The 18216-nt window shown below is 37.5% G+C and overlaps 1 pseudogene; it reads left to right on the top strand.

Annotated features, from left to right (window-relative positions):
• Positions 1-8777: 8777 nt before the first annotated feature.
• LOC145096003 (uncharacterized) lies at positions 8778-17595 on the top strand (annotated as a pseudogene).
• Positions 17596-18216: the final 621 nt, after the last annotated feature.

Raw genomic sequence — 18216 nt, 5'->3', positions numbered from 1 at the left:
TTTTCTAGGTTTTACAAACTACACAAACCATTTTACCACAACATACTTATGAACTCACCAACATTCCATATGTTGACCGTTTTTCAAAATAACTTGTATTCTCAGGTAACATGTAAGCCAGGGAAATAAGTACCAAGTATGTTAGGGTGTTTTGCTTATGAAATCTATCAAACAATTTATGTATGGATTTGTAAAATAATGTACTTGATGTGAACAATTCCAGTTGTAATATATTGATGCATGATGATGTTTATGTTATGATTCATGTATATTCATTGTCATGATATTCAATTTAAGTCACGCGAGCCCTCGGACGTTTCCGCCGTCTGGTTCGGGGGTGTGACATAAAAGGTCCTTAAACAAGCTCTCTCAAAGCATGGGGCCTTCTTTGAGTGCAAGAGCCACTCCTTTCTGCCTTGTAACCCCTCTAAGGACCTAGATCCGAAACATCAACTCCAAACCATGCTTGCAATCATGGTTGGTGACCAAAATGGCTTCGAGAAGCCCTAAAACTTCACAAAACGGGATCTAGCAAATGGAAGAGCAAGGTACAAACTTTTTACCTTCAATGAGCTGAAAATGGTGCACAAACTCGGATCCCTTTAGCCTCCTCTTGTTCCTTCAATGTTTTCCTTCCCTCCTTGGATCATAAAAGCACCAAAGTTACTCCAAATGCCTTAGATTGATTCAATAACGGCTAGAGTTTGCTATGGGGGTCTTCTGGGAGCAAATGGGACGAAGGAGGCCGAGTTAAAGTGTTTAAATATGGTGCAAACCCTCAGATTAGGGTTTTTGTCCAAACAGCGTCTACTCGTCGAGTCCGGGACCCGAATCGCCGAGTCCATCGCTTAAGTCCCATGTCCCTTCTCGCTTTTACTCGACGAGTTTGACCTTCAACTCGCCGAGTCCAAGGCCAAAATGCAAAGTATTTAACAAAAGAATACGTACCAAGAACCAGGTGCTACAAATATCCCCCACTTATTTTAGACTTCATCCTCGAAGTTTGCTGCTCGATCCTGAAACAGCTCGGGGTAATGTTCCATCATCTCGTCCACCGGCTCCCAAGTTCACTCCGACCCCTTCCGGTGCTGCCATTGCACCTTTAGGAGTTCCACTATTTTGTTCCCTAGATCCTTCGACTTCCGGTCAAGGATCGCTACAGGCCGCTCGATGTAATTCATGCTGTCATCAACCTGAATGTCCTCCAAGGGTACCACTGCTGAGTCGTCCACCAGGCACTTTCGCAGCTGAGAAACATGGAAAGTGCTGTGTATCTGACTGAGTTCGGCTGGCAAATCCAGCCTATATGCCACCTTGCCCACCCCGGCTATAACCCTGAATGGTCCAATGTACCCGAGTCCCAACTTGCCCCGCTTCCTGAATCGAATAACGCCTTTCCATGGCGATACCTTCAGGAGAACCATATCCCCGACCTGGAATTCCAGGTCTGATCGGCGCTTATCGGCATAGCTTTTCTGCCGACTCAGAGCAGTCTGAAGCCTGCTCCGGACCTGCTGGATCTTCTCTGTCTTCTTGAGCACTACCTCAGTGCTCCCCATTACGCTCTGGCCCACCTCGCCCCAACATATCGGGGTCTTGCACTTCCTCCCATATAGCATCTCAAAGGGAGGACGATCAATGCTCGCATGATAACTATTCTTATAGGAGAACTCTGCCAATGGAAGGTAGGTATCCCAACTACCCCGAAGTCTAACACGCATGCTCGCAGCATTCCTCCAGGGTCTGGATGGTCCCCTCGCTCTGACCATCCGTCTGCAGGTGAAAGGCGGTGCTAAAATGCAGACGAGTATCCAGCTCGTCATGTAACTTCTTCTAAAACCTGGAAGTGAACCGCACATCCCTGTCCGAAATCACAGAAACTGGCACACCGTGTCGCGCCACCACCTCCCGGATATAGATGTCGGTCAAATTTTCGGCTGAGACGCCCTCTTGAATTGGGATAAAATGGTCACTCTTGATTAATCGGTCGACAATGACCCAGATCGAATCCACTCCCCGCGCGGTCCTGGGAAGTTTGATGATAAAATCCATCGTGATGTCCTCCCATTTCCACAGCCGAATATCCAACGGTTGCATCTTGCCGTGAGGTCTCTGATGCTCAACCTTGACCTTCCTGCAGGTCAAGCACCGCTCCACAAACCATGCCACATCCCGTTTCATGCAGGGCTACCAATAATCCAGACGAAGAAATCTATACATATTCATCGCCCTGGGATGAATGGAGAACCGATATTTGTGCGCCTCCTCCATCAGAACTTGGCGCACACCCCCGTGGTATGGCACCCACACCCTATGGTGTAGTGTCAGTAATCCTCGACTGTCATAGTCGAAGGAGGAAACCTGCCCCACGATCTGCTCGCTCTTCCGATGTTCCTCCTTCACGGCCTCCTGTCGGGCCTTCCGAATTCGCTCCAACAACGGAGTCACAACTGTCATCCTCAGATAGATATCCATGATTGGCGCTGCCTTGCGGCTAAGCGTGTCGGCCACCACATTGGCCTTCCCGGATGGTAAAGGATCTCGCAATCGTAATCCTTTACCACGTCCATCCACGGATGCTGCCTCATGTTTAGATTCGGCTGATCCATGAGGTACCTCAAACTCTTGTGGTCCGTGTAGATGGTACAGCGAAAACCATAGAGGTAATGTCGCCATATCTTGAGGGCGAATACAACAACCCCCAACTCCAACTGATGCGTCGGGTAGTTCGCCTTGTGAGGCTTCAGTTGCCTCGACGCGTAGGCGATGACATGCCCTCTCTGCATCAATATTGCGCCTAATCCTGAGATGGATGCATCGCAGTACACAACAAAATCCTCCATGCCCTCTGGCAGGGCTAAGATTGGCGCCTTGCACAATCTCTGTCTCAGTGTCTCGAACGCGGCCTGGTACTCAGGCCCCAACGAAAGACCACGACCTTCCTTGTTAACCTAGTTAGGGGTACGGCTATCTTGGAGAAATCCTGGATGAATCTTCGATAGTAGTTGGCTAATCCTAGGAAACTCCAAATCTCAGATGGAGAATTCGGAACCCCCCATCTCATCACGACCTCCACTTTGGCCGGGTCCACTGAAATCCCGTTCTGGTTGACGAGATGCCCAAGGAACTGCACCTCGCGCAACCAGAACTCACACTTGGAGAACTTAGCATACAAGTTCTCCCTCCTCAAAGTCTTTAGAACCTCTCACAGATGCTCCTCGTGCTCCTCGTGCGTCTTGGAGTAAACCAAGATATCATCAATAAACACTATCACAGACCGGTCTAACATCGGTCTACACACGCGGTTCATGAGGTCCATGAACACGGCAGGAGCATTGGTGAGCCCGAAGGGCATCACCACAAGCTCGTAGTGGCCATAGCGCGTCCGAAACGCAGTCTTCTATACATCCTCCTCTCTGACCCTCATCTGATGATATCCTGAACGTAAATCAATCTTGGAGAACCAAGATGCTCCCTGTAGCTGGTCAAAGAGGTCATCAATCCTCGGGAGTGGGTAACGGTTCTTCACCATTACGTTGTTCAGCTCCCGATAATCTATACACATCCGATGCGACCCGTCCTTCTTCCTCACAAACAGAATCGGGGCTCCCCAGGGAGAACTACTCAATCTAATGAATCCCTTGTCTAACAGCTCCTGGAGCTGTGTAGACAACTCCTGCATCTCAAGAGGAGCCAACCGATACGGTGCCTTGGCTATCGGAGCCACACCAGGGACTAGGTCGATCCTGAACTCCACCTGCCTCTCCGGAGGTATCCCTGGCAACTCCTCAGGGAATACATCCGTAAACTCTCGCACTACGGGCACATCGCCCACTGTCGCCTTATCCGCCTCCCTGGTATCCATAAGATAGACGACATATCCTGCACAACCCTATTGAAGGTAACGCCTAGCTCTCGCTGCTGAACATACTGCTGGTCCTTGCTGTGGCCTCTCGCACTGAACTACAAACTCTCCCCCACTTGGGGTCCTGATCCGAACCAGCTGCTGTGCGCAATCTATCACTACCCCATTGGGGCTCAACCAATCCATGCCTATAATCACCTTGTTCCCTCTCAACGGAATAGGAACCGGGTTCACCAGATAACACTCCTCGAATAATCTCAGCACATTGTGTCGGAATACCGTCGATGCTCGCACCGATCGGTCATCGACAATCTCTACCTCTAAAGGGCAATCCAACATGCCCGAAGACTCAGGAAACTTCTTGCTAAGCGCAAGAGAGACAAATGATCGGGAAGCACCTGAATCAAATAGTACCTGAATTAGGATACCGTTCACATGGAACGATCCTAAATAGAGCACACACATAGCATATCAAAATCACAGCAGCACATCATAAACCATAATGATAAGAAATCATACCCGTCACCACATTGGGTACAGCGCGTGCCTCCTCGGTAGTCAACTGGAATGCCCGACTCCTCACCACTACAGCCTCTACCTTGCCCTGCCGGCCATTAGTGATCCGCAGGGTAGCTGGAGCTGGCGCCTTCACTGGCGCTGATTCTGCTGTCAACTGGGGGCAGCTGGCCTTCTTGTGGCCCCTCTGGTTGCAGTGGAAACACAGCAACTCAGACGTCTGAATAACCGGTGCAGGGGCAGTACAATCCTGCTGAAATGCCCCGTCTTGCCGCACTTGTAGCAGCCCGATGATCCCAGTCTACACGCCCCCTCACGTGGCCTGTCGCATTTCCTGCAGCGGCCCGGTCCTGACTGGCCTTTCGGCCTACCATCTGATCCCTTGGGCTTCTTCCCCGAAGCCCCAGTCGTTTGACCCTCCTCAACCTTCCTCTTTCGGACATGCTACAGATCGATCTCCCTTTCCCTTGCCCTGGAAATCATGGAATCCAGGGTAGGGCATGCTGAAAAACTAACATGCTCCCGAATGTCGGCCCATAGCATGTCGTGGTAGCGGGTCCTCCTCATATCCTCATCTCCCACATACTGGGGCACCAACAATGCCCTCTCCCGGAACATGGCGGTGATCTCCGACACAGTCTCTGTGGTCTGTCTCATGTCCAAAAACTCCCTAGGCAGATGCTGAAGCTGTACAGCTGGCGCAAACTCTGCTCAGAACTGGGTCACGAAATATGACCATGTCATAGCCTCAACAGCCGAGGCTCCCATAGAGTCACCAACCGACTCCCACCAATCCCTAGCCCGATCCCTCAAATACCCTGCTGCAAATCGTACCTTCGACCCCTCGGGGCAGAAGCTGGTCAGCTGTGCGGACTCAATGTCTGCAATCCATCGTCAGGCAGCAATGGAGTCCTTCACCCCATGGAAATCTGGTGCACCACTGCCCCTGAAGTCCTTAAAGGACAGTATGCGGGATCCTGACTGGCCAGATGTCATATCACTCCTGAACGCCCTGAGGCGGTCCTGCATCAGCTCAACTATCCCTTCCTTGATCGACCCGAAAATGATAGGGGTCGACTCAAGGATGCCTCTGGTGATCTCTGACGTGATGAACTCGCGTAGCCTCTCATCTACTGGCTCGGAACCTAATCCCGAACCCGATCCCTCTCATGAACTGCCAACTGCTGGCCTCGGACGTAGTACCACCATTCTGCAATACATACAGACAACCATTAGTGATACTAATATCTCTAAAGGGATCACATCTACTACAAGTTCCCTGGTCTCGCCTCAGCCCACCTTAATTCGGGTACGAATCCTCTTCTTTCAGTAGTATGGGCCCATACTACCTTCCACATCTATCCGTACCTTCCTCAAGGACAACTTTGACTCCACCAGATCCCCTTCACCACTGCTGATCCTCTGTTATTCCCATCCTAGGCTTACCCTAGGGAAAATCTCTAACTCCACCCAAACCGGTCCTCAGCTGCTGAAGGCCTCCTTGTAATGCCAATTAGCCATTACCTGAATACAATCACATGTGATGAGGCTCAGATAATCCTTCAAGTAACAGACTCGTCCCTACAACGGTTAGACTCAAACAGGAGCTACGCAATAGGGCCAAATCCAACACTCTGAGATTATTGAACCCTGATCACATGTGACGTGATGTATTCACCTAATGACTAACTCCCATCACTCAGAGTCCCACAAAGCACAAAGCAAGCGGCATTCAAACGCAGGAAAACTACTCAAGCAAATCTGTCCACATAATGAGAAGCTGAACTAGCATATAATGCTAAGCTCATACTACCAGGCATAACCTAAACATGCTATCCTACTACTGTCTACTCAATACTATCATGCAATTCTCATAAGCTAAAGCACATAAAGCAGGCACATAAGGCACCATTCCTAGATCCTTAGTCCTATTCTAGCATGCTGTTCTACTGAAACTGATAAAACATAAGATAACTGGTATGGGTACTGTGGGGAATACTTACTTGAGCTCGGCCGGTTGCGCACATCACACACTTGTTCCTTCTCAAAACTCTTTTATCTTAGCTTTTAGAAAGTCATTTCCCTTGTAAAAATATTTTAATCCCTCGGTTTGAGTCCAGACCCCCCCCCCCCCCCCCCCGAAGGTGTGTCCGAATCCCTCAAACCAGGGCTCTGATACCAACTTGTAACGACCCAATTTTCACGTCCAAAAATTTCATTTTTGATTAAGTGATTTGCAAAACATTTATAGCAAAATATCATCCGATCATATCATTTAATAAAAACATGTCTTGTATCTGAAAACCGAATCATAAAAACGTAATAATGTCAGAGTACAAATCCCAGAACAACTCATAGTGCGGAAAGCATAGAGTGTGTGTGTATGATGTGTCGCTACCGCGCCAACTCCTCCCCCTTCGCTGAGGAGGTACCTGAAACCAAAACTGTAAAATGTAAGCACGAAGCTTAGTGAGTTCCCCCATCATACCACATACCATACAATCACATAGCATACATACTGCCAGACAATTATGGGGTGCCCGACCTACCCAGTACGACCATTCTGGGGTGCCGACCTACCCATGCGACCATTTTGGGGTGCCGTCCTACCCGTGTCAAGCCATTCTGGGGTGCTGACCCGCCCGTCGGTCCTAACAACCGACCCTTAGGGACTCTTCCACCCCTTACTGTCACTATCACATATATCATAACATAAACATATTATCAGACATATCTAGAGTGTCCGAATTACCCTTCGGTCCTAACAACCGAACTTGGGGACTATTCCCCTCCTACTACCACTATCACATATAACATAACATGCCAGCATATAAACATAACATCACATACTGTCAGACATATCTGGGGTGTCTGACTTACCCTTCAGTCCTAACAACCGAACTCTACTACTATCACATATAACATATCATGCCAGCATATAACATATCAGGTAGTTGCAAAACTAGATGATATCACAAAGATAATCATCTAACATACGACCCTTACTGGTGGGCCGGCATTATAGCCGTAGACCCACTGCTACCGGAAGGTAACTCATCTCGTAGTAGCTACTGATCTACACGGGAATCCTCTGACTACTACCGCTGCGGCTCCGGAAATCCTCTGACTATCATTCCCACAAAACACTTAGTCATACACTGCTCACTTCTCTTAGGGTAAAATCACCATTTTACCCCTGACCAAGTCAAAGTCAAAGTCAACTTCCAGTTGACCTGACTCGCCAAGTTGGCTCGCCAACTTGCCGAGTCCCTATCCTTCCATTTGTCCTCATACCTGTCTCTACTTGTCTACTCGTCGAGTTAGGCGATGACTCGACGAGTTTTCCTTCTAAATGAACATCGACTGAATCCTCATCCGACTCGCTGAGTTGTGTGAACAACTCGTCGTGTTCATCTTCAACTGATACATAGGTCATGTCCTTGACTCACCGAGTTGTATGAACAACTCGTCGAGTTCATCTTCATCCTTAAGAAGATTACCTTGGACTCGCCGAGTCTGTTCATGCACTCGCCGAGTCCCATGAATTTCCAAAACAATGGCTTAGTCTAGAACGTTGGGTCACTCCCTGGGACCCCCTAAAACCTTTCCACACTCAACTGGGTCCTTATGACCCTCAACTGATATGGGTCAGAAACCTTGAACTCGCTGAGTCCAAGAACGAACTCGTCGAGTTGGTCACATCCACTCACTGAATCTTCGATTTCTGGTCTACAACCCTTGACCAAAAGATAGATTTATGCTTCTACAATCGATCTAGCACGTAAAGTTACAACCTTTATGTGCTTGCATGGGACTTTGAGCTTAAAAGGTCCTTAAACAAGCTCTCTCAAAGCATGGGGCCTTCTTTGAGTGCAAGAGCCACTCCTTTCTGCCTTGTAACCCCTCTAAGGACCTAGATACGAAACATCAACTCCAAACCATGCTTGCAATCATGGTTGGTGACCAAAATGGCTTAGAAAAGCCCTAAAACTTCACAAAATGGGATCTAGCAAATGGAAGAGCAAGGTACAAACTTTTTACCTTCAATGAGCTGGAAATGGTGCACAAACTCTGATCCCTTTAGCCTCCTCTTGTTCCTTCAAGCTTTTCCTTCCCTCCTTGGATCACAAAAGCACCAAAGTTACTCCAAATGCCTTAGATTGCTTCAATAACGGCTAGGGTTTGCTATGGGGGTCTTCTGGGAGCAAATAAGACGAAGGAGACCGAGTTAAAGTGTTTAAATAGGGTGAAAACCCTTGGATTAGGGTTTTTGTCCAAATAAGGTCTACTCGTCGAGTCCAGGACCTGACTCGCCGAGTCCATCGCTTAAGTCCCGTGTCCCTTCTCATTTCTACTCAGCGAGTTGGACCTTCAACTCGCCGAGTCCAAGGCTAAAATGCAAAGTATTTAACAAAAGAGTACGCACCAAGAACCAGGTGCTACACAAGAATTAGAAACTAATCCATTAATGCGATCTAATCTACCTCAACTTCAGGTACTCTTGCTATTTTTTTGACTTTTTTAGGGAAATATGGAGGCAAACCTTGTCCTGGTGGTCCAAGATCTACCTTATGCATATCCTCACAGGTAAACCATTACCATATCCATTCCTTCCAAACCGAAATTCTTTCCTGATTTGAGTTCTTCAGTTGATAGATTCAATTGACATTTTGCTCTATATCACAACACATGTATGTGAATCATTCTCTTCAATAGGTTGGATGCAAAATGGGCTGCACATTTTGTGCAACTGGAAGTATGGGATTCAAGAGCAACCTCTCAATAGGAGAGATTGTAGAACAATTAGTACATGCTTCTCGATTATCACCCATTCGCAATGTTGTTTTCATGGTAAATACCTAAAAGTTTTCCTTGAAATTTATGTCACTACAACTGATACCATCATCTTGTATTCAGGGAATTAGAGAGCCATTAAACAACTACAATGCTTTAGTTGAAGCTATTCGAGTAATGACAGCATTCCCTTTTCAGCTTTCACCCAAGAAAATTACTGTCTCAATGGTTTGTTTTGTTTGCTCCATTTTACATCCTCAATATTAGTCTTTTTAAGAACATTTCTAGATTCATATCTATCATTCTCATAATTTATTGTAGGTTGGAATAATTCATGCAATAAACAAGCTTCATGGTTACTTACAAAATATAAACCTAACAGTGTCTCTTCATGCACCGGTTCAAGATATTAGGTGTCAAATAATGCTGCAGCTCGTGCTTTTCCTTTAGAAAAACTTATGAATGCTTTAGTAAAATATCAAAAGAAAAGGTAGCTATTTTTTTGCTTCTTCTTCTTTTTTTTTTTTTTTTTTTTTTTTTTTTTTTTTTTAATTTCCTCAGTGTAAAATTACTAAAATACCCTTCAGGTATTGACTTTACAGTCAACAAAAGATTTTCATTGAGTACATAATGCTGGATGGTATGAATGATGAGGAGCAGCATGCCAACCAACTTCGTAGATTGCTTGACACATTTGAAGTGGTGAGAATGAGATTCAAATTTTTTTTAGCGTAAATTACAATTTTGGTCCCTGAGTGTTGCTGTTTTTTTCAATTTTGTTCCCAAAACTTTTCTCTTGTAATTTTTGTTCTTATTTACATGTGATTCACATATGAATCACATGTTATTCACATGTTATTCACATATGAATCACATATAAATCGTATATGAATTAGATGTGATTCACATTTAAATCACATGTTATTTACATTTCAATCACATGTAATTCATATATGAATTACATGTGATTCATATGTAAATCACATATGAATTACATGTGAGTCACATGTAAATCATATATGAATTAGATGTGATTCATATATGAATTACATGTGATTTACATGTGATTCACATCTAATTCATATATGATTTATATGTGAATCACATGTAATTCGTATGTGATTCACATGTAAATCACATGTAATTCATATATTAATCACATGTAATTCACATGTAAATCACAAGTGAATCACATATCAATTACACATGATTCACATGTAAATCACAAGTGAATAACATATGAATTACATGTGATTCACATGTAAATCACTAGTAAATCACATATGAATTATGTCAATATGCACACATGCATTTTGTGTGAGCAGTCTTTGTTATTTTATTTTCTTGTGAATTTCACATTTGAATCTTAAAAGATACAATCATATGTGAATATCACATTATATAATCACATTTGAATCTTACATGATATAATCACATGTGAATCTTACATGATATATACTTGTGTATTTTTCTGAGTGTTCTTGCATTAATGAATTTTTTTAAATTTTCTTGTAGGCTTTGAAGAATTTTTTGAAAATATTGAAGTGATGAAAAGTGATAAATTGAAGAAAAATATTGGAATGCTGATATGATGAAATGATAACATTATGAATCTTTGTAGTTTTTTTATATTTTATTTTGTATTGAATAAAATACTTGTATTATGTTTATGGATTGATTAATGAAAATGAGATTTTTATAATTTACTTACGAATATTATAGTATATAACAAATATGCATATATGCATTTGAAAAAATATGCATGTATGCATCTAAAACGTTGATTTTTTGGTTAAAGAAATGCAGTTTTGAAAAAAATTGCAATTTTTTTTTTTGAAAAAAATGCAATTTTAAAAAAAAATACAGTTTTTTCTAGAAAAAATGCAATTTAAAAAAAAAAGATGCAGTTTTTTAAAAAATATTTTTTCATTTTTTTTTTCTAAAATTCATGTTTTTTGAAAAGAATTAAAAAATCTCCATTTTTTTAAAAAATTGAAAAATATTTTTAAAAAAAAAAAATCCGAAATTTTGGAGCTATTTTGTTAATTTTTAGTCATTTATATTAATATATTAAATAACACAAAAAAAGTTAAACATTAAATGAGATTGGTAAGATGACGATCATGTCCTTAACGAATTACTTTTGATCCAACGCTCCACTTTTAGTTCTCGGGTTATCGGAAAACTTTGAGTTCTCAACCGATCTCAACCCTATATATATATATATATATATATATATATATATATATATATATATATATATATATATATATATATATATATATATATATATATTATAAATGATAAAAAAAAAACTTTTATTTTAGGTTTTACTTAATGGCCTAATACTAGAATACATAAATACTTAGGATAAAATGATAAATGATAAAATAGCTCTTATGTTTTAGGTCTATTGTACATAAAATGGCCCAACATATAAGCTTCTTCTATCATATTACTAACATTTCAAACATTTGTTTTTAGACCTATATATATTACATGAGTTTATTTAAAACAAAAGTTATATATAAAGGTCTAAATATCTGATAACTTTGAATTTATGAGGAAAGTGAGAAAAATATTGAATTACTAAAATTAAAGTGTTTTTTTTTTAATTTAAATAAATAATTTAGATAAATAAACAAAGGAAACTAATGTGTTTTAATTTAATAATTTTGAAATTAGAAGGTAAGTCCATTAATGAAATTGATATGGATTTATTATTACATTAACTGTAATTATTATATTTAAATATTATGTAAAATTTAATAAAATGAAAAAAAAATCATAAAATGACATGTTGAAAAAAATTAATTAAAAATAACCACAAAATGATACGTGACAAAATGAATGTAAATATAACATGGGACAAAAATATCTTTATTTATTAGAATAGATTAAATGGCTGAAAATTTTTAAGTTATCATAAATGTGTTTCACAAAAAACTTAAAAATTTCAATGGCTTTGACGAAAAACAATTTTTTATAATGAATTCCCTAAACGGATAAAATGTAAGAACTTTTCTATAACTACATATTTTTATTTATTTATACATTAAAACATTTCAGTTTTTTTCCGAAACATTATATATTTGTTTTATTTTCTTATCAAAATATTTTACTTTGAAAAATATACCGATTATACTTTTCTTTGTTTTAATAATACGTTGGATTCTTAATCTCCAAGTGAAAGTATTTTGTATTTGAACATAGTCTAATAAGATAGATTAATATTGTAACACAAAAAACAAAAGGACAAAAGTAAGGTAGCAAGTGTATTTGAAAAGTATTTTGTATTTTGTATTTGGGTTGTGTAGCATGTGATATCTAGCCTAGTTGGGTTGATGCAATGAGTTTTATATCATGTATGGTGTGTGAGGTTGGAGTTTTGTGATGCCACATGTACGAATTTTTTCCTTGGAAATCACATGGGGCTGGGTTTGCTCCTGTAAAGGAGCTCGAACCCTGGGTGTTCGCTGAAATATTGCGGTAGGTTTCCGTTTAACGCATTTTCTGTTTCCAAAAAAAATTTGGGTTGTGTAACAGGTGATCCGAGAAGGATTCTTTGTCGAGAATCGTAGCTCATGAGGTTGGTATCGGTCACATACCACACATGCATCGGTATTATGCACATATTTATACAAACCACTACCATTTGTCACTCCAAAAAATCATTTTGGTTTGGTTAAATAAATATAAAGAGACAAATAAGCAACTTGTTCACTCAACTACCCAACTTAGAAAGCAATTTGCCTTTTTCTTTTCAAATGGAGCTCTCAAAACGCCAAAATTAGCAACAGTCCAAATCATCAAATCATCAATTGCAATTGGCCCCTCCATTGTCTGGTTATAATCAGATAAGATACCCTCACCCGCGCGTATTTAACGGGGTCCTAACAGACTGGAAAGTTTGATTTCCCATGTCCACTCACTCAATGTCCATCCAAAGGGTAAAAGTGTCAATTACTCATGTTCAGTTTAAAAAAAACAAACCAACTTTGTGTATAAAACAGTTACTCAAACAAACATCATCAACCTATTCAGCATTTAAGAAAGTTCAATTTCTGTTTCCACTCACGATTGTGTCCATCCAAAGGGTAAAATTGCCATTTACTAACATTGGGTCCAAAAAAGAAACACTTTGAGTTTGTAACAGGCATCATTTACCCATTCAACACTTAACTAGACAAAAACTCAGGCCCTAACTAGGTAAATCATGAGTGATGCTATATGGCACATTGAGTTGACTCGGTTAAAATGCGTGAATTGTGTACATAATAACAAGGATATATATAGTTGGTGCTAATTCGTTGCCAAATCTAACTTGAATCTGAATTTTTGCTCAGTGAGTCAACTCTGTATTGAAAAAGATATAAAACCGCTAAAGTGAGTCAGTTCATAAAGAAAAAAATATCCAACTATTTTTAAACTGATGATTAACATGGCAAAAATACCATGTGGTCTTGCAAAGGGATCACCTCTTGTAAACCTCAGTGTAATGACAAAGTGAGTTGACTCATTATGAAGATGACAAAATTACCCTTTATGAGGATACACAGGGAGCAGATTCGCGATAAAGGTCAAATTACAGTTGACTTCGCTATATTATTATGGACAAATTGCTAATTAGCGGGTGAGTCAACTCAGCATGAAAAATAATATAAACGTGATTTATGGGAACAAGCTCAAGATTGACAATGAAAAAGCAAAGTAAGTGCGGTTTGACAAAACATCCAACATTTTTTAGAGTAAATTACACTTTTGATTCCTGTTCTACATGAAACTTTTTCTGATATAGTCCAAAAAGTAGTCTTGTTTACAATTTACATCTCCTATTCACCATTTTATCACACTTTTAGTCCTTAAGATAGATGCCCATGTAAATGATTATTTATAAATGGTCAATTTACAAGCTGATGTGTAAATGCCGTGTAATTGAGAGACTAAAAGTGTGATTAAACATAAATTAGGGGCGAAAAGCGCAAAAAGGATTTCTTTTGGACCATATGAAAAAAAATCAAAATAGTACAGGGGCAAAAAATGTAATTTACTCCTTTCTTTAACTAGAATATCGAATGCATGACTCGAACTCAACGGCTCAGTGAGTCGACACCAAGAAAAGTGACATAAAACATGCTTAATGGGGACAGACAACCACAAGATTGATGATAAAAAAAGGAGTAAAAATCCAGCTAGTTTAACTCGATGATTAAAAATGGGAAAACAACTCAGTGAGTCAACTCGATAAGAAAAATGACATAAACATGCTTTTTGAGGACAGACAAGGGGAAGAATTGATTGAAAAAAAAAAGCCAAATACAGTTGGGTTGAGTGCATTATAAAAAGGTGAGTGTGAGTCCTCTTTATTCATGTGAAGACAGAAGTACAAGGTGTCCATTAGAAACTGAGTGAGTAATTGAGAAATGCATCAGCAGCAGGGGTATTAATGACCATTTGTATCAACTCTTCAATGGGCTCCATTGCATTTCCCACTTCTAAAGCTGAGCTTTCATTTAACTGGCAAATTAGAGAAATAAATACATAAATAAATAAACCGCAGGTGTTAAATTACCCAAATATCTGTTTTGTCTGTAACATGTTTGTTTTAACAATTCCTACATCTTAACTCTAAGCTGGCCACATTGCCCAGTAAAATTATAAAGTACATAGTGGCATGATAAGAGTGGTGCCAATCCAATACACATTAGAATTGAAACTCACATAGCATTTGGTATCATGAAATAAGCAGTGGCCATGTTACATAGGTTGAAGGTGGGTCACTTTACCTATCTTTTTATTTATTTATTTAATTTTTTTTTTATAGTAGCTTATATATAATTAAATAAATGTGAGCTATCTAAAAACAATTAACTGAACTACCTAATATTATTGGAAAAAGATATACAACTCAGATTTTTAAAGCTTGTATTCTATACTTTAATAGCCCAAAAAAGTTTAGATATCTATCCTAATAAATAAGAATGATTTTGCCACATGTCATTCTTTCATTCAATTGGCCACATGTCATTTTGTCATAATTTTGAGATATATTTATTTTCCACTTGTCATTTACTTCATTTTTCATTTACAATATATCATTAATTTAATTTCCATAAATTAAACCTATCAAAATGACTGTTAATTTCAAAGTTCAAATTCTAAATTCTAATTTCAATTTCAAATAAATTTATAGTTTAAACTTTTGTGTTTAGCATTTTGTTATAATTTACCCATTTAGTACACAAATTTGATAACTAAACACATAATTTTAATTAATTTATTTTTTGCATGTTTTTTTCTCATAATTTTCAGTTATTTCAAAATTCAAATTCAAATAAATTTTCCATTTAATCATTTATATTAACATTTTGTTTTAATCAACCCGTATAATATATGGGTCTCACACCTAGTAAGTTAATATATATAGTCCAATATAAAGTTAAATAGCCCAATATAAAAGTATATTAAAAATAAAATAAACGTGAGGGACTACTTAGAGGGGCAACGGTACAATAGGAACTCCTAGGGCAAGGCTCCAATTCCAGAGATTTATTAGTCATCAAAGATCTATAATTTATAATTCACAAATCATAATTCAATTGAATGTAGTTCTTTATTTTAACTTATTGCTTCACTTGATCATTGTTCATTTATTCTAATATAATTGATAATAAATGTTTGTTAATAATGAATTGTGGATATAAGAATATTGATTCCAGAATAGGGCTTTTTTTTTTTTTTTTAAACTTATTGCTTTACTTGATCATTGTTCATTTATTCTAATATAATTGATATTAAATGTTTGTTAATAATGAATTGTGAATATAAAAATATCGATTCCAAAATCAGGCTTTTTTATTGTTAACAGTGAATATTGAAGGGTGATTTGTTAATTGTTCAATGATTCAACAACATAAATTTTGATTGTTCCATGATTGTATACTATGTTTTTTTATTTGTTTCAGTATGAATTGATTATTTGATTGTAGTCATTTTTTTGATTATTTGATATTTTGAATGTTGTTTGTAAATTAAAAATTGTGAAATAAGAAATCTCATAACTAACCAAATAAGAAATATCATACCAAAAACAAAATCATTGTTTCATTGATTTTGATAAGAATGATTTTGCCACATGTCATTCTCTCATTCAATTGGCCACATGTCATTTTTTCATAATTTTGAGATATATTTATTTTCCATTTGTCATTTACTTCATTTTTCATTTACATTATATCATTAATTTAGTTTCCATAAATTAAACCTACCATAATGACTCTTAATTTCAAATTTAAAATTCTAAATTTTAATTTTAATTTCAAATAAATTTACAATTTAAACCTTTGTGTTTAGCATTTTGTTATAATTTGCCCGTTTAGTACACAAATTTGATAACTAAACACATAATTTTAATTTATTTATTTATTGCATGTTTTTTCTCATAATTTTCAGTTATTTAAAATTTAAAATTCAAATAAATTTTCCATTTAATCAACCCGTATAATATACGAGTCTCACATCTAGTAAGTCAATATATATTCCAATATAAAGTTAAATAGCCCAATATAAAATTATATTAAAAATAAAATAAATGTAAGCGACTACTTAGAGGGGCAATGATTCAATAGGAACTCCTAGGGCAAGGCTCCAATTCCATAGATTTATTAGTCATCAAAGATCTATAATTTATGATTCACAAATCATAATTCCATTGAATGTAATTTTTTTTTCTTAACTTATTGCTTCACTTGATCATTGTTCATTTATTCTAATATAACTGATATTAAATGTTTGTTAATAATGAATTGTGAATATAAGAATATCGATTCTAGAATCAAGCTTTTTTTTCTTGTTAACAGTGAATATTGAAGGGTGATTTGTTAATTATTCAATGATTCAACAACATAAATTTTGATTGTTCCATGATTGTATACTATGTTTTATTTGTTTCAATATGAATTGATTATTTGATTGTAGTCATTTGTTTGATTATTTGATATTTTGAATGTCATTTGTAAATTAAAAATTGTGAAATAAGAAATCTCATAACTAACAAAATAAGAAATATCATACCAAAAACAAAATCATTGTTTCATTGATAATTCCTTATTTCTTTGTTTTGATTGTTGATTTGTGACTTGGTGCTTGTTTCAATTTATTCAAGTTTTTTTATTTTTTTTATTTTTTATTATTTTTTTAACGCAATGATAAAAAATAGTAGAAAAAGATATGAGGAACATAAGCATATAAAAGTTGATTTAAGTTCACTACGTGGAATTATGAAAAAAGCTATATCAAGATATAAGACCACATCCCGGTACAATTATAAGAACTTCAAATCTTTTTTTGCTTATATGATCCGATCCGATCCAGACGCACCACTATCTTTTTTCTATCCGTTTCATTTAAAAAATGAATAATTTGGTTTTATGTTCTAGATTTGCCACTAAAAATAAGGAAAAAAATAAAATAAAAAAATTGCATTATAACATGTACTTTTGTTTTTTTTTATTATTCTAAATGGATTGAAATTTTTATTTTTTGAAATAAAAAACTATATATATATTTTTTATTTAATAAGAGTTTATTATGCTAAAATTTTAAAATTTGTAAATAGAATTTGGTTGATAATAATTAAAATAATACATAGCATAGAGTGATAATAATATAAGTATATATACATATACCATTAAATTTTACATGAAAAGTTATTCTATTCCTAGAGACCAACAAAACATAGATCCATAAAATGTAATGTGACATTCTAATGCCTTGTTTATTCCATTATTTTGTTTATTACATTTTTTCTTCGGTCGATTCCAACCAACCAAATAGACTCTAATTGTTAATCAAAAAATTCAAGAATTAAATAGAAATTAAGTGGAACAGAGTTGGCAGGTAACAAGCTTTACCCTATTAACTGCATAAATAATCGAAATTAAGCCGCTAATTTAGAAAAATCATTCAATCCTATTTGGGAAAAAAATTCATCGGATTTGAAATCCACTCGTATCATGTGTAGCCTAAATAGATTGAACAAA

Source organism: Lactuca serriola, chromosome 3, assembly GCF_051521515.1.
Source record: "Lactuca serriola cultivar US96UC23 chromosome 3, Lser_US96UC23_V15, whole genome shotgun sequence".
Classification (NCBI taxonomy): domain Eukaryota; kingdom Viridiplantae; phylum Streptophyta; class Magnoliopsida; order Asterales; family Asteraceae; genus Lactuca; species Lactuca serriola.
The sequence above is the reverse complement of the archived record's forward strand: the minus strand, read 5'-3'. Positions and strand labels throughout refer to the sequence as shown.